Below are 21,332 nucleotides of genomic sequence, written 5' to 3'. Positions count from 1 at the left end.
CTCAATCCCATGATCAGGATAAAGCTCTTTTGATAGAACCACGGAAAAAAATGTTGAAAGTTCAGTTAGAGCAACAGCTAGGAGAAAACACCCTGTAAACACGTGGTTCGCACTAAAGGGTGTAGTACATGCTCTAGAGCAGTAAGTAACATAAGGTGAAGTCTCCCTTGTAGATGCATTACATGCAGCCGGGGATTAAAATATAGAAGTGAAAGTGGCTCTTGACACTATTTCACTTAATAATTCCCTTGAGAAATTTTTGCTTCCTGTCCCTTTTTCTTTTGGTTCAGTAAGTTGAGAAGCCTTGTACCCAAATGGGAAATTGCCTCAATGTGGGAATACAGCCATACAACATTCTCATCTTCATGTGGACTCCTCAGGCCATTAAACTGTGAGGCAGAAAAGAGAGTCACTATACTAGCCCAGGTTCTTAATAATGATTATACAACAGAAATTATTGGTAGGAGCAAAGGCTATATCTGAAACCACTGAATACACTGGGGAGCTCTTAACCCTATTCAAGCCTCTGTAAACCTTCCATTCAGTAAACACTTGTTTTGGAGTGTGTCATCTCTTTCTTTTACAGGCCAGGAATTATATAATGATTAATGTAAGACTTACTGAAATGTGAGATATCTAGGAATTATGATATCCAATAATTTTTCCATCCTTCGAAAACACAAGTCAGATTATTTCACTCCCTGAGCTAAAAGTATTCAAAGTTCCTACAAGGCCATGCATTATTTAGCTGCTGCTTCCTTCTCTGACGTCAATTCCTATCATCTCCACCCCCCACCCTTGCTCTTTCTGGTCCCATTACCCCTGTCTTGCAATTCTTGGAACATGCTAAGCTCATCTCTACCAAGGGCCTCAACCTAGAACATCTGCCCTTAGGGCTTCTCAGGACTTTCTACTTCACATCCCTTGGATAGCGCTTAAATTTCACATCTCAGGAAAGCTTTCATGGCTAAACTATATAAAATATGAGTGCTTCCCTCATTATGACCTATCCCCTCTTCCAGATTTATTTATGCCACAGCACTTATCATTCTGAAAGTTATGCGAGTTATTTATTGGGTGACTTCTTTATGGCCCATCTTCCCCAGGGGAGGAAAAAAAAAAAAAAACCTCTGAAATCAACAACTTTGTTTGCCTCCCTGACTTTTATACCTTGAACCTCTAGGACAGTGTCTGGCACTTCACAGACACTAAGTGTTATCATTATGAACATTTTACGGACCCTACAGTTTCATGAGACTTTCCTTATCTCTGTGTGTCTTGGCCCAGTACATTAATTCTTCTATAGCCTATTTCCTCATCTATAAAAATTGGAAAAATTAATATATTCCCTGGCTATCTGTGATGATGAACGTGAATGTGAATACATATTAAAAGTCCTGCTTTATAATTCTCAACTTCCTCTCTCCACTCCTAGTCCTTGAGCCGTGGTTAAACCACAGTATGCATCACTTCAGGCACGTTATCTAATCCACACTTTTTTTTATAAGTAGTCAGCACTGTTTTTGATATAAGTGCTGAATTGTGTTTATGCTATGTAGAAATTCAAATATCCTATTAAAATTGCAAATGGAAGTTATAAAATATTCTCTGCCCTCCTCAGTCTATTTCTTCACTGCTTTGTTTTATATGATTTGCAGTCATAGATGTTCTTAGGGAAAAGTGTATTATATCTAACAGTGAATTGTTAAATTCTATTGTTCTTGGACAATGCTATAGTATATTGATTACTAAGGAATTAGGGTTAGACACACTGTAGATTCATACACTTTCTGAGAGTAATTATAATACAACCATAACTCAGGTAACCATTGTAATCAATTATATTTTGATTACATATATAAATAGGATTAGTTAAGAAGAGTTTTAAAGGAAACTCTAATTTAAACAAGGCCTATATTTGCAATCACTTTAAACCAAAATGTTAAAACTATGTTATACCCTGGCCTACTAATTAGTGTAGATCGCTACACATATGAGGAAAACAACGGTTTGGAGATTAGACAAAAGTGACATTTGTTAAATGCCTATTATATATGTGCTGATGTCCAGCTCAATCTACATAATCACCTTCAAATCTCCACAAGAATCCGATGATGTAGATATTACTATCCACAATTGGAAGGAATAGGAACTGCATCGCAACCTTCTCAAGGGGCCAAATCTATAGGAAGAAGAGCATCTCTCTGACTCTGGAAACCAACTATATCTTCTTCTAAGCTGACTTCCAGACTCTCTCCACTACTGTTTCCACATTAGACAAAGATGCCAGTGATTAATTCACTTGTTTTTGGAAGGAGAGCCTTGTGATCCTTTTTAGCACTCCTGTCTTCATTCTCACTGTGCATTCTCCCAGGAATACAGAGATATCTATCTTCACAGCATATATTAAGGCACTGATGTGGCAAGCCTTCCCTCACCTTCTTATTCTGCTATTCAACAAACTGTATAATGGATTTAGGCTGCATTGTCACTCTTCTTCATCAGCATCTGGTATCAAATCATGATATTTACTGGCAGAAAATCTCTTTACTTAATATCTGCTATTCAGTAAAGTTAATGTTTTCTATTTTATCAGGCATAAATTAGCATTGCATTATTGTACTATTTTCCTTTCAAAGTTTTCCTATTTTCTTTTCAATATAGAGAATGCTGTCTGAGTGCCTTATGAATGGATAATCATTATATGTAATATTTGCATGGTACTTTATGAGTCAGAAAACAGTTTTACCAGATTATCTCATGTTATCTCCACATATTACTATTTACATTCAGGAAATACTTATTGAGAATTATAACATCTCTGCCCTTAAGGTTCTCAAACAAGGTGGGAAAAACAAAGAAAGTAGGAAAAAGCAATTGAATTATAGTGTGATTCAGGTTGTTAACACTGATTTCCATAGTAGCACAGAGGAGCTTGGGGTGGGAGAATTCAGGGAAATACTTCTAAAAAGAGCTTACACCTGTAGAGAACCTTGAAAAGTGACTGGGAATTGAAAGATACAAGAAAAACATTTCTGGCAGACCTAGATCAAGCCAAAGTTTCAGAGACTGGAATTCAGGACAGTAAACTTTAAGACTACAGTTCTGGACCAGATAATCTGGGCTCATGGAACAGCTCTCACCCCTTATTAGTTGTATAAATTGGAGCAAATTACCTACCCCTCTGTGCCCTGGTTTACTAATCTGTCAAATGTGGATTATCATAGCACGAACCTCATAGAAATGTTATAAGGATTAAAAGGGTTAATGTTATCACAAGAAGTGTGCCCAACACACAAGTGAGGCCAAACAAACTGAAATGTCGGAGTCAAGCAGAGAAAGGTTTATTGCAAGGCCATGCAAGGAGATGGCTGGCTCATGCCCTAAAAGACCCAAACTCCCTGAAGGGTTTTAGCAAAGCACTTTGAAAAGCCAGGTAAGGGAGGTGGGGTTGCGGGGTATGTGACCAGCTTGTGCACAATTCTCTGATTGGCTGATGGTGAGGTAGCAGGGTGGTGTCACAGGGGTTAACATTATCAGTCCTTAGGCTCCAAGAGGTCTGGGGCTATGTGCTCGCGGTCATCAAGTAGTTAACATCCTCCATTTGTTGGAGAGGGTTTTTTTTAACATCTGCAAAACAACTCAGGAAATGTGCATCAAATACTGGAGCTAAAGCAGAGGATATGGGGGAAGGCCCCCACGGGGTCCTGCTTGGTTACATTAACACACGTAAAACACATAAAAGACTTCTTTACACACAATAATCACTCAGTAAAGTTCAGTTGTGAGTTGTCATGAACGGATTGTGAGGAGACATTAAGGTAGTGGAGAGACAGATGAGCCTCCAAGCATGGCAGACATTGCCTCCGCTTTACACATGTAGAAGCTAAAGCTCACAAAATCATAAGTAGAAGACATGTAATTCATTCTCTCTTTGATACCCTTAACTGCTACCTATACTACTTTCTTCTCAAACATAATACAGGAAGACATCTTTTTAACATGATGATTTTCTGAGGAGAAGCTACCTGTTAAACAGCACTTGAGTGCAAAAAGTCTTTTGTGGTAAAAACAATGCTTATAGTCTCCCTGGAATCTGCTTGACAATGAATACAAATGCAGTTCAGTCTCATCCCTAATCACTTCCTCTAGCAGTCATAGGCTTTTCTAGGCAGGATGTAAGCATCACCAAAATAATGCAAACATCCCAGAATTCTGTTCCCTTATAATGAGTACTGAAGCAAAGTTCTCCAATGGCAAGTTTCAGCTTCCCGAGTAACCCTTTAAAGATGGAAAGCACTGTTTATTCAGAGCTTCAACATGAACAAAAATGCATCTTTTTTTTTTTTTGGCCATGCCACACAGCTTGTGGGATCTTAGTTCCCCGACCAGGGATCAAACCTGGGTCCATGGCAGTTGGACAGCTAGGGAATTCCCCAGAAATGCATTTTTTAATGCTGCCATTGACTCTCATTTTAAATCAGAGGAACTTTTGTTCTAGGCTTCCCACCTGATCTTATCTATCTATCTCTTCTCCTTATCTAATTTCCTCAGAGATAACCACTTTTAAAAATCTGGAGTTCTAAGGTGCATACAACTACTAAAAACATAATTGTGATATTATCCCAGTCAATATGAGGCTGTGGAAGAATTCCCCAATGCGAAAATTTCCAGAGTGCTTAGAAGGTAGTCAGGGCTACACCTGGCAAACAGAGAATACAAGTGTCATGTGTGTCATTCAATATGGCTCCTGTTTTTTTAAGGTCGGTCACTGAGGGCTACTGTGAGAGTACTGAACCTCCACATCTTGAATGGAGATCAAATAAGAATAGAAAATCAAATAAGCTGCATGGTATCGTGGTGAAACAAACTAGTTCCTTATTGTTAACTGAAAACAAAGGGCATGGTTATAAGTACACAGACAAGATAAGATTCTGCAACATAAAGATAAGGAGACTATCTTCAAACATCAGTAGCCACAGGTCATCTTAAAGCTTAAATAGCAGTATGGCAACACACAGTTATTTGGCTGGACTAGATGAAGACCATTGCAACTGTTCCATGTTTTCTCTTCTGTAGAAGAATTTGAGACATCTAGGCCTGTAGATGTGACCACCAATTTTTCTCTGTATGGGTCTTCATTCTTCACAGGGAAAATAATTTAATTCATTTCATGTTTAGTGAGTACTTAGAACATGTGTACCATTGTGGAGCAACATTGTGCCATACTACAAAGATGACTAAGACAGTTACCTCCCTGTAGGAACCCCAGATGTGAAGGTATGTGTATGTGCACATGCAAAACTAAAGATCCCTCATGCTGTAACTAAAGATCCCACATGCAGCAATGAAGATCCCGACTGCTGCAACTAAGACCCGGCACAGCCAAATAAATACATACATATATATATAAAAAAAGAATGCATACTGTGACTCATTTTAGAGAACAACTTCAGTTTTTCTTTTTCTTTACGAAAACCCAAACCCAAAAACACAGCAACATAGTATTTGGTTTTGCCAAACTATCTTTTTCTTTTTTTAAGGTCTCCATCTTTGGTAATGCCAAGAAGCCACCATGAAAATAGGTTTATTTTATTTTATTTTATTTTTTTGATTTTAAGGGGCTTCTTTTTTTTTAAGATCTTTATTAGAGTATAATTGCTTCACAATATTGCTTTAGTTTCTGTTGTACACTAAAGTGAATCAGCCATATGCATACATATGTCCCCATATCCCCTCCCTCTTGAGCTTCCCTCCCACCCTCACTATCCCACCCATCTAGGTCATTGCAAAGCACCGAGCTGATCTTCCTGTGCTATGCTGCTGCTCCCCATTAGCTATCTATTTTACATTTGGTAGTGTATATATGTTGATGCTACTCTCACTTCGCTCCAGCTTCCCCCCACTCCCAACCCCATGTCCTCAAGTCCATTCTCTATGTCTACATCTTTATTCCTGCCCTGCAACTAGGTTCATCAGAACCTTTTTTTTTTTTAGATTCCATATATATGTGTTAGCGTACATTATTTGTTTTTCTCTTTCTGACTTACTTCACTTTGTATGACAGACTCTGGGTCCATCCACTTCACTACAAATAACTGAATTTCATTTCTTTTTATGGCTGAGTAATATTCCATTGTATATATGTGCCACATCTTCTTTATCCATTCATCTGTCGATGGACACTTAGGTTGGTTCCAGGTCCTGGCTATTGTAAATAGTGCTGCAATGAACATTGTGGTACATGTTTCTTTCTGAATTATGGTTTTCTCAGGGTATATGCCCAGTAGTGGGATTCCTGGGTCATATGGTAATTCTATGTTTAGTTTTTTAAGGAACCTCCATATTGTTTTCCATAGTGGCTGTATCAATTTACACTCCCACCAACAGTGCAGGAGGGTTCCCTTCACACCACACCCTTTCCAGCATTTATTGTTTCTAGATTTTTGAATTTTTATATTTTTGCTGTACGCGGGCCTCCCACTGTTGCGGCCTCTCCCATTGAGGAGCACAGGCTCCGGACACACAGGCTCAGCAGCCATGGCTCACGGGCCTAGCCACTCCGTGGCACGTGGGATCCTCCCAGACCAGGGCACGAACCTGCGTCCCCTGCATCGGCAGGCGGACTCTCAACCACTGCGCCACCAGGGAAGCCCTAGATTTTTTAATAATGGCCTTTCTGACCAGTGTGAGGTGATACCTTATTGCAGTTTTAATTTGCATTTCTCTACTAATTAGTGATGTTGAGCATCTTATCATGTGCCTCTTGGCTATCTGTATGTCTTCTTTGGTGAAATGTCTATTTAGGTCTTCTGCCTAATTTTTAATTGGATTGTTTGTTTTTTTTGATATTGAGCTCCATGAGCTGTTTGTATATTTTGGAGATTAATCCTTTGTCGGTTCTTTCATTTGCAAATATTGTCTCCCATTCTGAGGGTTGTCTTTTTGTCTTGTTTATGGTTACCTTTGCTGTGCAAAAGCTTTTAAGTTTCGTTAAGTCCCATTTGTTTATTTTTTTTCCGTTATTCTAGGAGGTGGGTCAAAAAATATCTTGCTGTGGTTTATGTCAAAGAGTGTTTTTCCTATGTTTTCCTCTAAGAGTTTTATAGTGTCTGGCCTTAAATTTAGGTCTTTAATCCATTTTGAGTTTATTTTTGTGTACAGTGTTAGGGAGTGTTCTCATTTCATTCTTTTACATGTAGCTGCCCAGTTTTCCGAGCACCACTTATTAAAGAGACAGTCTTTTCTCCACTGTATGTCCTTGCCTCCTTTGTCATAAATTAGGTGACCATATGTGCATAGGTTTATCTCTGGGCATTCTATCCTGTATCATTGATCTATATTTCTGTTTTTGTGTCCGTACCATACTGTCTTGATTACTGTAGCTTTGTGGTATAGTTTGAAGTCTGGGAGCCTGATTCCTCCAGCTCCGTTTTTCTTTCTCAAGCTTGCTTTGGTTATTCGGGGTCTTTTGTGTTTCCATACAAATTGTAAAATTTTTTGTTCTAATTTTGTGAAGAATGCCATTGGTAGCTTGACAGGGATTGCACTGAATCTGTAGATTACTTTGGGTAGTATAGTCAGTTTCACAATATTGATTCTTCCAATCCAAGAATGTGGTATATTTTTCCATCTGTTTATGTCATCTTTGATTTCTTTCATCAGGGTTTTATAATTTTCTGAGTACAAGTCTTTCACCTCCTTAGGCAGCTTTATTCCTAGGTATTTTATTCTTTTTGTTGCGATGGTAAATGGGATTGTTTCCTTAATTTCTCTTTCTGTTTTTTCATTGTTGGTGTACAGGAATGCAAGAGATCTCTGTGTGTTAATTTTGTATGCTGCAACCTTACCAAATTCATTGATTAGTTCTAGTAGTTTTCTGGAGGCATATTTAGGATTATCTATATACAGTATCATGTCATCTGCAAACAATGGCAATTTTACTTCTTTCCCAATTTGTATTCCTTTCATTTATTTTTCTTCTCTGATTGCCATGGCTAGGGCTTCCAAAACTATGTTGAATAGCAGTGGCAAGAGTGGACATCCTTGTCTTGTTCCTGATCTTAGTGGAAATGCTTTCAGTTTTTCACGATTGAGTATGATGCTTGCTGTGGGTTTGTCATATGTGGCTTTTATTATGTTGAGGTAGGTTCTTTCTATGCCCATTTTCTGCAGAGTTTTTATCATAAATGGTGTTGAATTTTGTCAAAAGCTTCTTCTGCATCTATTGAGATGATCATATGGTTTTTATTCCTTAATTTATTAAAATTATGTGTCACATTGATTGATTTGCATATATTGATGAATCCTTGCATCCCTGAGATAAATCCCACTTGATCATGGTGTATAATCCTTTTAATGTGTTGTTGGATTCTGTTTGCCAGTATTTTGTTCAGGATTTTTGCATCTATGTTGATCAGTGACATTGGTCTATAATTTTCTTTTTTTGTGATATCTTTTTCTGGTTTTGGTATCAGGGTGATGGTGGCTTCGTAGAATAAATTTGGAAGTGTTCCTTCCTCTGCAATTTTTTAGAAGACTTTGGGAAGGATCGGTGTTAGCTCTTCTCTAAATGTTTGATAGAATTCACCTGTGAAGCCATCTGGTCCTGGACTTTTGTTTGTTGGAAGATTTTTTTTTTTTTTTTTTTGCGGTACGCGGGCCTTTCCCTGTTGTGGCCTCTCCCATTGTGGAGCACAGGCTCAGCGGCCATGGCTTACAGGCTTAGCCGCTCCGTGGCATGTGGGATCTTCCTGGACCGGGGCACAAACCCGTGTCCCCTGCATCGGCAGGCAGACTCTCAACCACTGCACCACCAGGGAAGCCCCTGTTGGAAGATTTTTAATTACGGTTTCAATTTCATTACTTGTGATAGGTTTGTTTATATTTTCTAATTCTTCCTGGTTCAGTCTTGGAAAATTGTACCTTTCCAAAAATTTGTCCATTTCTTCGTGGTTGTCCATTTTATTGGCATGTAGTTGCTTGCAGTAGTCTCTTATAATCTTTTGTATTTCTGCAGTGTCAGTTGTGATTTCTCCTTTTTTTATTTCCAATTTTATTGATTTGCATCCTCTCCCTTTTTCTCTTGATGAGTCTGGCTGAGGGTTTATCAATTTTGTTTATCTTCTCAGAGAACCAGCTTTTAGTTTCTTTGATCTTTGCTATTGTTTTCTTCATTTCTATTTCATTTATTTCTGCTCTGATCTTTATGCTTTCTTTCCTTCTACTGACTTTGGGTTTTCTTTGTCCATCTTTCTCTAGTTGTTTTTAGTGTAGGGTTAGATTGCTTATTTGAGATTTTTCTTGTTTCTTGAGGTGAGATTGAATTGTTATAAACTTCCCTCTTAGAATTGCTTTTGCTGTGTCCCATAGGTTTTGGGTTGTCGTGTTTCCATTGTCAATTGTTTCTTTTTTTTTTTTTTTTATTTCTTCTTTGATTTCTTCAGTGATCTCTTGGTTATTTAGTAGCACACTGATCAGCCTCTGTGTATTTGTGTTTTTTACAGTATTTTTCCTGTAATTGATTTCCAATCTCATAGCATTGTGCTCAGAAAAGATGCTTGATACGATTTCAATTTTTAAAAATTTTCCAAGGCTTAATTTGTGACCCAAGATGTGATCCATCTTGGAGAATGTTCTGTGTGCACTTGAGAAGAAAGTGTATTCTGCCACTTTTGAGTGGAATGTTCTATAGGTTTATTTTTTGAGATAGACATAGAAGTGATATATCTCCTTCTATAAACAGACCTGAGGCAGATGCTGATTGTTGCTAGGTTTCCTTCTGAGAGGTCCATCTGGGCTGCCTCCTGTATTGGATTAGTAATGGAAACAAATCACTGACATACTGAATGTCAGGGTTTGGATTCCAAAGCTTTATCATTTCTTGTCTTTCACAAGCTGTTTTATTACTTATGTCTTGACACTTATTGCAATAGTATTTTGTGAACAAGTCATGATATTATTCAGTAATCTGACTTGTTTTTAGTGTTTGCCACAAACATTTTTATCTGCATTGGATGGGATTATACACGAGGTGTGGAAATGCATCTGTCCTGAAAGAAGGCTCAATCTTTCAGTACTAAATATGAGGCTTCCTGTGTTACACTAAACTGAAAACATTTATTTATCTTTTTGCATTTATTCAATGAGTGATAAAGAAAGGAATGTTTCCAGATTCTTTCACTTCTCCTGAAGCTTTTCTAGATGGTATGTTCTGAATCAACCTGAAGAGCCTAATATCTTTCAAATCCATTCTGTCCTCATTTCAAATCATGATTAGTAACAGTGAATATTACGCAAATATTTAAAGTCAAATTCTCTTCTCACATTTTCAACAATCTCTGAAAATACTTGCCAAGGTAAGACTGATAACTACTAAGATACAGAGGTAATATATTTCCTTCCCTAATGCTGCATTAGATTTATTTCTTTTTTCTCTCCCTTTTTCTCTCCATCAATCTAAAATTTAAATGACTTTCAGGGTCATCTCAGGTTCTACCTCCTGCAGGGTACTTTGCAGCAGAAACAATGTGATTTAAAAATTGGCTCAGACGGCTTCCCTGGTGGCGCAGTGGTTGAGAGTCCGCCTGCCGATGCAGGGGACACGGGTTCGTGCTCCGGTCTGGGAAGATCCCACATGCCGCGGAGCGGCTGCGTCCGTGAGCCACGGCCGCCGAGCCTGTGCATCCGAAGCCTGGGCTCCACAACGGGAGAGGCCACAACAGTGAGAGGCCCGTGTATCGCAAAAAAAAAAAAAAATTGGCTCAGAGGTTCCTTTGTTCTAACTCATGCAATTAACCTCAGGAGTCAGACAGATCTGTACTGAAATCTTGACTTCATTTATCACTAGCTGTGTGATGTGAGCAAGTTACTCAACTTCTCTTGTCTCACCTGAAATGTTGACCCTCAGAAGCTTTCTGATAAGGTTTTATGAGACTTTTATGCAAAGCATATAGGACAGTGTGTATCCTGTTTACTAACTGCTCAATATATCTTAGGGGTCACCATTATTATTATCACTATCACTATTCTTAAATTCTAACTCTATCTCTTATTATTTCTACCACTCTTTGGTTATTCCTTGCATTGTTTAATTCTCTGTACATGCCTGTCTTTTCTCTTCAACAAAAGTATAACACCTTTGATAACAGGAACTGGATTTTTATATTGTTACATGTGATGAATATAGAAAAAATAATATAAACAAGTAAAAGTCTGAGAAGTCACTAGGAGAAGAGGCTTCAAATGAATATAAAAGTTTCTCTTCGTTTAAGACAAGAAATTTGCAAGTGCATGTGCATCCACCTGTATATCTGAGAGAGAGAGAGCTAAAGGCAGGCAGTGGGATACAGCAACTGTTGAATTATCCTCCCTGGCTAAATGGATGTTATGACAGAGAAAAACAATCAGTACTGTAGGGGACAGTTTAAGGAAAGAGAAATAAATATATTCATGATAAATTTTAAAGATGGGTGCTGATGATGTTGACAAAATAGACTGAGGCCAAAATATGTGGTTGTAGTCGGGTGTGTTGTGGTGGACTGAAATGAGATGGTCACTGAATGCTTCAAAGAAGATCATTCACAATTCAGTTTGGGACTACAGGCTAATTTCTGAGTGGATATTCAATCTGTCCATTACCATTGTGGAAATATCAATTAATTTTAATATGATAGGTATGAACCTGAAACACAGAGCCATCACTTATTAGCTGTATCATCTTCATTTAATTATTTAACTTTCTGAAATCTTATTTTTCTTAACTCTACATTAAGCCAGGTATATTACTTACCTCCTATGATTTCGGTGAGGATGAAATAAAATTCAGGATTTGAAAGTATTTTTTAAAACTAATATATAGGCTTTCAACATGTTTATAGCATTGTTATTATCTTTTGGTGCTGTCAATGCTGTTATTAAAAGACAACCCACAGGGCTTCCCTGGTGGCGCAGTGGTTGAGAGTCTGCCTGCCGATGCAGGGGACACAGGTTCCTGCCCCGGTCCAGGAAGATCCTACATGCCGCGGAGCAGCTGGGCCTGTTAGCCATGGCCGCTGAGCCTGCGCGTCCGGAGCCTGTGCTCCGCAATGGGAGAGGCCACAACAGTAAGAGGCCCGTGTACCGCAAAAAAAAAAAAAAAAAGACAACCCATAGAATGGGAGAAAATATTTGCAAACGATATGACTGACAAGGGATTAATCTCCAAAATTTACAAATAGCTCATGTAGCTCAATTAAAAAGAAAAAAAAAAAAAACCAACCCGATCAAAAAATGGGCAGAAGACCTAAACAGACATTTCTACAAAGAAGACATACAGATGGCCAAGAGGCACATGAAAAACTGCTCAACATCACTGATTATTAGAGAAATGCAAATCAAACCTACAATGAGATATCACCTCACACCAGTCAGAATGTCCATCACCAAAAAGTCTACAAACAATAAATGCTGGAGAGGGTATGGAGAAAAGGCAACACTCCTGCACTGTAGGTGGGAATGTAAATTGATACAGCCACTATGAAGAACAGCATGGAGGTTCCTTAAAAAACTAAAAATAGAGCCACCGTATGATCCAGCAATCCCATTCCTGGGGATATATCCAGAGAAAAACATGGTTTGAAAGGTTACATTCATCCCAATGTTCATTGCAGCACTGTTTACAATAGCCAGAACATGGAAGAAACCTAAATGTCCATCGACAGATGAATGGATAAAGAAGATGTAGTACATACATACAATGCAATATTACTCAGCCATTAAAAAGAATGAAACAATCTCATTTGCAGCAACATGGAAGGGATTAAAGATTATCATACTAAGTGAAGTAAGTCAGACAGAGAAAGACAAATCTGATATGATATTGCTTATATGCAGAATCTCAAAAAAATGATACAAATGAACTTATTTACAAAACAGAAACAGACTCACAGACTTAGAAAACAAACTTACGTTTACCAAAGGAGAAAAGTGGCGGGGGGGGGGGGGTAGGAATAAATTGGAGTTTGGGATTGACATATACACACGACTATAGTTAAAATATATAACAAACAGAGACTTACTGTACAGCACAGGGAACTCTGCTCAATATTCTGTAATAACCTAAACATGAAAAGAACTTGTAAAAGAAGAGATATGTATATGTATAACTGAATCACTTTGCTGTACACCTGAAACTAACACAACATTATAAATCAATTACAGACCAATATAAAATAAAAATTTTAAAAAAGACCCTTATAATTAATCTGAGAATGAGTTAAAAGATATGTTGGAGAGGATAGTAAATGGAGACAGAAAATCTGAAAGGACACTGTTGGAGCTTTGTAAATGTGAAGAAATAACAGCATTGATTGAGTTATTGAACCTTGAAGTAGCTAGCTTGCAATTACAATACACTCCAACCATATGCCCCGGAGATCAAAGGGTCTGAAAGACACTAGTCTCATTTATTATTAGCATATCTAAATCAAAAATCTACTTCTAAGAAACCAGTTAATATTTCCAGAGTGTTTAGTATAATATCAATCCGAAAACTTTGCAAGTAGTTAAACAAATGCAAATTAATACAGGAGTATTAATTTAGTTCTTACTCTATTCAACAAATATTTATTGAACACTTGGTCTAGTTACTCTTTGCCAAGCTCTGATAGGTTCTGCAGTAAAATATACAGCAAATGTCACTATCCTTGATCATAAAAAACCTAGAATGTATTGGAAAATACACATATTAAATAGCTATGCAAGTACAAAAATTCAAACTATGATAAGTTACAGAAGGAAAAGATACAGTGTGTTAAGAAAGCATATGGCATTCATGGCATAAACATGACATGAATGGGAGGCCTGTTGAGATATGAAGGATGAATAAGAGATGACTAGATGAAGAAGGCAGAGAGAACAGCCTGTTGAGTCATGGTCTAGAAAGGAAAAGGATGTGTTCAAGGAATTTAAAGAAGGTCATTGGAGCAGTAAAGAAAGTAGACAGTCATATAGTGGAATAATAGTGGAATTATGGAATAATTATACTCTTGCATTGCAAAAGGACAAAGGAACAGATGTGAACCAACTCCTTTCTTTCTCTTTTTCTCTGAAGATTGTTCTGAAGAAGTGCACCATTTCCTATGCCCCTCCATGCTACAAATTTCACAAGACAGCTTTCAATGTGTTTGACCTGCCATTATATAACAGCACATTATGAAGTGGTTAAGCCTAATTTTGGAATAAAAATATTTGTAAACTCACTTGGCTAACAGATCCAAGCCATCCATGAAAATCTAGGCATTAGCAATAATAAAGGTGATACTGTAATTTCTTTTGTATTTACCTAGTCTCTCTCCAAATTGTTTTGAATCTCAGCTGAAGAAAAAAAGTGGTGTTATGTATCGATCACTCAAATTAAAATATAGATATAAATCAGACCCAGTGCATGTTGGATCTTTTAGGCCATGGTAGAAATGTCAGTCAATTATATTTGTAATGAAAACTGTTGAAGGTTTGTAAGAAAAAAAATGACATGATAAGTTGTACAAATATTAATGTTTCCTCTGGCTGATCTGTGGAGAACAGTTTCAGGACAAAACAGAATCAGTAACATTATGGGGTTATTAAAACAATTTGGTAAGATATATTTGAAGATATGTAAGAAGATAAGGGGAAGGCCGTGGAGTAGAAGGACATGCCCTCACTCCCTCTTGCGAGAGAGCTATAATCACAACTAACTGCTGAACGATCATTGACAGGAAGACACTGGAACTCACCAAAAAAGATACCCGATATCCAAAGACAAAGGAGAAGCCACAATGAGATTGTAGGAGGGGCGCAATCACAATAAAATAAAATCCCGTAACTGCTGGGTGGGTGACTCACAAACCAGAGAACACTTATACCACAGAAGCCCACCCACTGGAGTGAAGGTTCTGAGCACCACGTCAGGCTTCCCAACCTGGGGCTCTGGCAATGGGAGGAGGAATCCCTAGACAATCAGACATTGAAGGCTAGAGGGATTTGACTGCACGACTTTGACAGGACTAGGAGAAACAGAGACTCCACTCTTGGAGGGCACACATAAAGTAGTGTGTGCATCGGGACCCAGGGGAAGGAGAAGTGATCCCATAGGAGACTGAAACAGACCTACCTGCTAGTGTTGGAGGGTCTCCTGCAGAGGCGGCAGTGGCTGTGTTTCACAGTGAGGACAAGGACACTGGCAGCAGAAGTTCTGTGAAGCACTCCTTGGCATGAGCCCTCCCAGAGTCTGCCACTAGCCCCACCAAAGAGCCTGCACAGGCTCCAGTGTTGGGTCGCCTCAGGCCAAACAACCAACAGGGAGGGAACCCAGCCCCACCCATGAGCAGAGAAGCAGATTAAAGTTTTACTGAACTCTGCCCACCAGAGCAACAGCCAGCTCTACCCACCACCAGCCCCTCCCATCAGGAAACATGCACAAGCCTATTAGATAGCCTCATCCACCAGTGGGCAGACAGCAGAAGCAAGAAGAACTACAATCCTGCAGCCTGTGGAACTAAAACCACATTCACAGAAAAATAGATGAGATGAAAAGGCAGAGGACTACATACCAGATGAAGGAACAAGATAAAACCCCAGAAAAACAACAAAATGAAGTGGAGATAGGCAACTTTCCAGAAAAAGAATTCAGAATAATGATAGTGAAATTATCCAGGACCTCAGAAAAAGAATGGAGGCAAAGATCGAGAAGGTGCAAGAAATGTTTAACAAAGGCTTAGAAGAATTAAAGAACAAACAAACAGAGATGAACAATACAATAACTGAAATGAAAAATATACTAGAAGGAATCAATAGCAGAATAACTGAGGCAGAAGAATGGATAAGTGACCTGGAAGACAAAATGGTGGAATTCACTGCTGTGGAACAGAATAAAGAAAAAAAAAAAGAAAAGAAATGAAGACAGCCTATGAGACCTCTGAGACAACATTAAACGCAACAACATTCACATTATATGGGTTCCAGAAGGAGAAGAGAGAAAGAAAGTACTCAAGAAAATATCTGAAGGGATTATAGTCGAAAACTTCGCTAACATGGGAAACAAAATAACCACCCAAGTCCAGGAAGCGCAGAGAGTCCCATACAGGATAAACCCAAGGAGAAACACACCAAGACACAAAGTAATCAAATTGGCAAAAATTAAAGACAAAGAAAAATTATTGAAAGCAGCAAGGGAAAAACAACAAATAACATACAAGGGAACTCCCATAAGGTTAACAGCTGATTTCTCAGCAGAAATTCTACAAGCCAGAAGGGAGTGCCATGACATATTTAAAGTGATGAAAGGAAAGACCCTACAACAAAGATCACTCTACCTGGCAAGGATCTCATTCAGATTCCATGGAGAAATCAAAAGCTTTACAAACAAGCGAAAGCTAAGAGAATTCAGCACCACCAAACCAGCTCTACAACAAATGCTAAAGGAACTTCTCTAAGTGGGAAACACAAGAGAAGAAAAGGACCTACAAAAACAAACCCAAAACAATTTAAAAAATGGTCATAGGAACATACATATCAATAATTACCTTAAATGTGAATGGATTAAATGCTCCAACCAAAAGACACAAGCTCGCTGAATGGATACAAACACAAGACCCATATATATGCTGTCTACAAGAGACCCACTTCAAACCTAGGGACACATACAGATGAAAGTGAGGGGATGGAAAAAGATATTCCATGCAAATGGAAATCAAAAGAAAGCTGGAGTAGCAATACTCATATCAGATATAATAGACTTTAAAATAAAGAATGTTACAAGAGACAAGGAAGGACACTACATAATGATCAAGGGATTAATCCAAGTAGACTATATAACAATTATAAATATATATGTACCCAAAATAGGAGCACCTCAATACATAAGGCAACTGCTAACAGCTATAAAAGAGGAAATTGATGGTAACACAATAGTGGGGGATATAACACCTCACTTACACCAATGGACAGATCATCCAAACAGAAAATTAATATGGAAACACAAACTTTAAATGACACAATAGTCTTGATAGATTTAATTGATATTTATAGGACATTCCATCCAAAAACAGCAGATTACACTTTCTTCTCAAGTGCACATAGAACATTCTCCAGGATAGATCACATCTTGGGTCATAAATTAAGCCTCAGTAAATTTGAGAAAACTGAAATCATATCAAGCATCTTTTATGACTGCAATGCTATGAGATTAGAAATCAATTACAGGGAAAAAAACATAAGAAACAAAACCACATGGAGGCTAAACAATACTTACTAAGTAACCAAGAGATCACTGAGGAAATCAAAAAATACCTAGAGACAAATGACAATGAAAACATGATGATCCAAAATCTATGGGATGCAGCAAAAGCAGTTCTAAGAGGGAAGTTTATAGCAATACAATCCTACCTCAAGAAACAGCAAACATCTCAAATAAAAAATCTAACCCTACACCTAAAGGAACTAGAGAAAGAAGAACAAACAAAACCTAACGTTAGCAAAAGGAAAGAAATCATAAAGATCAGAGCAGAAATAAATGAAATAGAAACAAAGAAAGCAATAACAAAGATCAATAAAACTAAAAGCTGGTTCTTTGAGAAGATAAACAAAATTGATAAACCATTAGCCAGACTCATCAAGAAAATGAGGGAGAGGACTCAAATCAATAAAATGAGAAATGAAAAAGAAGTTACAACAGACACCACAGAACTATAAAGCATCCTAACAGACTACTACAAGCAACTCTATGCCAATAAAATGGAAAACCTGGAAGAAATGGACAAATCCTTAGAAAGGTATAGCCTTCCAAGACTGAACCATGTGATTAAAAATCTTCCAACAAACAGAAGTCCAGGAGCAAATGGCTTCACAGGTGAATTCTATCATACATTTAGAGAAGAGCTAACACCCATCCTTCTCAAACTCTTCCAAAAAATTGCAGAAGAAGGAACACTCCCAAAATCATTTTACAAGGCCACCTTCACCCTGATACCAAAACCAGACAAAGATACTACAAAAAAAGAAAACGACAGACCAATATCACTGATGAATATAGATGCAAAAATCCCCAGCAAAATACTAGCAAACAGAATCCAACAACACATTAAAAGGATCATACACCATGATCAAGTGGGATTTATCCCAGGGATGCAGGGATTCTTCAATATATGCAAGTCAATAAATGTGATACACCATATTAACAAACTGAAGAATAAAAACCATATGATGATCTCAATAGATGCAGAAAAAGCTTTTGACTAAATTCAACACCCATTTATTATAAAAGCTCTCCAGAAAGTGGGCAGAGAGGGAACCTACCTGAACATAATAAAGACCATATACAACAAACCCACAGCAAACATCATTCTCAGTAGTGAAAAACTGAAAGCATATCCTCTAAGATCAGAAAAAAGACAAGGATGTCCACTCTCACCACTATTATTCAACATAGTTTTGGAAGTCCTACCCATGGCAATCAGAGAAGAAAAAAAAAAAAATAAAAGGAATACAAATTGGAAAAGAAGAAGTAAAACTGTCACCGTCTGCAGATGACATGATACTATACATAGAGAATCCTAAAGATGCCACCAGAAAACTACCAGAGATAATCAATGAATTTGCTAAGTTGCAGGATACAAAAGTAATGCACAGAAATCTCTTGCATTCCTATACAGTAATGATGAAAACTCTGAAAGAGAAATTAAGGATACAATCCCTTTCACCATTGCAACAAAAAGAATAAAATATGTAGGAATAAACCTACCTAGGGAGACAAAAGACCTGTATGCAGAAACTATAAGACACTGATGAAAGACATTAAAGATGATACAAACAGATGGAGAGATACACCATGTTCTTGGATTTGAAGACTGAATATTTTGAAAATGACTATACTACCCAAAGCAATCTACAGATTCGATGCAATCCCTATCAAATTACCAATGGCAATTTTTACGGAACTAGAACAAAAAATCTTAAAATTTGTATGGAGACACAAAAGACCCCAAAAAGCCAAAGTGGTCTTGAGGGAAAAAAACGGAGCTGGAGGAATAAGGCTCCCTGACTTCAGACTATACTACAAAGCTACAGTAGTCATGACAATATGGTACTGGCACAAAAACAGAAACATAGAGCAATGGAACAGGACAGAAAGCCCAGAGATAAACCCACGTACCTATGGTCAACTAATCTATGACAAAGGAGGCAAGGATATACAATGGAGAAAAGACAGTCTCTTCAATAAGTGGTGCTGGGAAAACTGGACAGCTACATACAAAAGTATGAATTTAGAACACTCCCTAACACCATACATAAAAATAAACTCAAAATGGATTTGAGATCTAAATGTAAGACCGGACACTATAAAAGTCTTAGAGGAAAACATAGGAAGAACACTCTTTGACATATATCACAGCAAGATCTTTTTTGATCCATCTCCTAGAGTAATGGAAATAAAAACAAAATTAACAAATGGGACCTTATGAAACTTAAAAGCTTTTGCACAGCAAAGGAAACTACAAACAAGATGAAAAGACAACCCTCAGAATGGGAGGGGTTTCCCTGGTGGCACAGTGGTTGAGGGTCCGGCTGCCGATGCAGGGGACACAGGTTCGTGCCCTGGTCTGGGAAGATCCCACATGCCGCGGAGCGGCTGAACCTGTGAGCCATGGCTGCTGAGCCTGCACGTCTGGAGCCTTTGCTCCGCAACGGGAGAGGCCACAACAGTGAGAGGCCCACATACCGCAGAAAAAAAAAAAAAAAAAGAATGGTTGAAAATATTTGCAAACGAATCAACAGACAAAGGATTAATCTCCAAAATATATAAACAGCTCATGCAGCACAATATTAAAAAAACAAACAACCCAGTCCAAAAATGGGCAGAAGACCTAAATAGACATTTCTCCAAAGAAGATATACTGATGGCCAAGAAGCACATAAAAAGCTGCTCAACGTCACTAATTATTAGAGAAATGCAAATCCAACCTACAATGAGGTATCATCTCACAACAGTTAGAATGGGCATCATCAGAAAATCTACAAACAACAAATGCTGGAAAGGGTGTGGAGAAAAGGGAACCCTCTTGCACTGTTGGTGGGAATGTAAATTGATACAGCCACTATGGAGAACAGTATGTAGGTTCCTTAGAAAAACTAAAAATAGAATTACCATATGACCCAGCAATCCCACTACTGGGCATATAGCCAGAGAAAACCCTAATTTAAAAAGACACATGCACCCCAATGTTCATTGCAGCATCATTTACAATAGCCAGGACATGGAAGCAACCTAAATGCCCATTGACAGAAGAATGAGTAAAGAAGATGTGGCACATATGTACAATGGAATATTACTCAGCCATAAAAAGGAATGAAATTGGGTCATTTGTAGAGACGTGGATGGATCTAGAGACTGTCATACAGAGTGAAGTAAGTCAGAGAGAAAAACAACTATCGTATATTAACACATATATGTGGAACCTAGAAAAATGGTACAGATCAACTGGTTTGCAGGGCAGAAATTGAGACACAGATGTAGAGAACAAATGTATGGACACTTAGTGGGGAAAGCGGTGGCGGGTGGTGGTGGTGGGATGAATTGGGAGATTGGGATTGACATGTATACACTAATAGGTATAAAATGGGTAACTAATGAGAACCTACTCTATAATAAAATAAATAAAATAAAATTTTTAAAAAAAGAAGAAATATAAGAACAATAATATTCTATGATTTAAGATTAAATATATATATTATATATATATACATATATATATATAAATATATATATAAGAGTTGCCTGTAACTATCATGTTTACCCATAAGGCATTTTAAATCCAGGTGAATAAGGTTTGGCATATGGAAGTTTTTCAGTAGATATTGATAAATACAGAAATGACAGTTGACTATCTGCTGGGTAAACAGCATATACAAGTCATAAAATGGTTAATTTTAAAACACTTTTGAAAATATATTAATATCTTTTTCATTTTTGATTCCTCATTCTATAGGATCATCCTCGTTTCAGACAAAATGCTACATAGCCTTTGGTTCCAAATTATTAATGCAACATTGCATGAATAAATAAGGAATTTAAGTTTAAAAAGTTACTTTCAAGATGAAAAAGATCATTAAAAATATGATAGTCCTGAAATTACAGTATTATTGAATGAGTCAAATTATTTCCTAAATTTCAAAAGTTCTTTATCAAGAGCGTTTAAATGATAGAATTTTACTATAAAGAATAGTGTAGAGCAGGCGGTAGAAGTTGGTAGAAGGAAAATTCCCATCAGACAGGGAAAGGAAGGAGAGGAATTAGAAAGCTATCATGGGAAGGA

The sequence above is a fragment of the Stenella coeruleoalba genome, assembly GCF_951394435.1.
Source record: "Stenella coeruleoalba genome assembly, chromosome: 8".
Lineage (NCBI taxonomy): Eukaryota > Metazoa > Chordata > Mammalia > Artiodactyla > Delphinidae > Stenella > Stenella coeruleoalba.
This window is presented reverse-complemented; position numbering follows the sequence as displayed.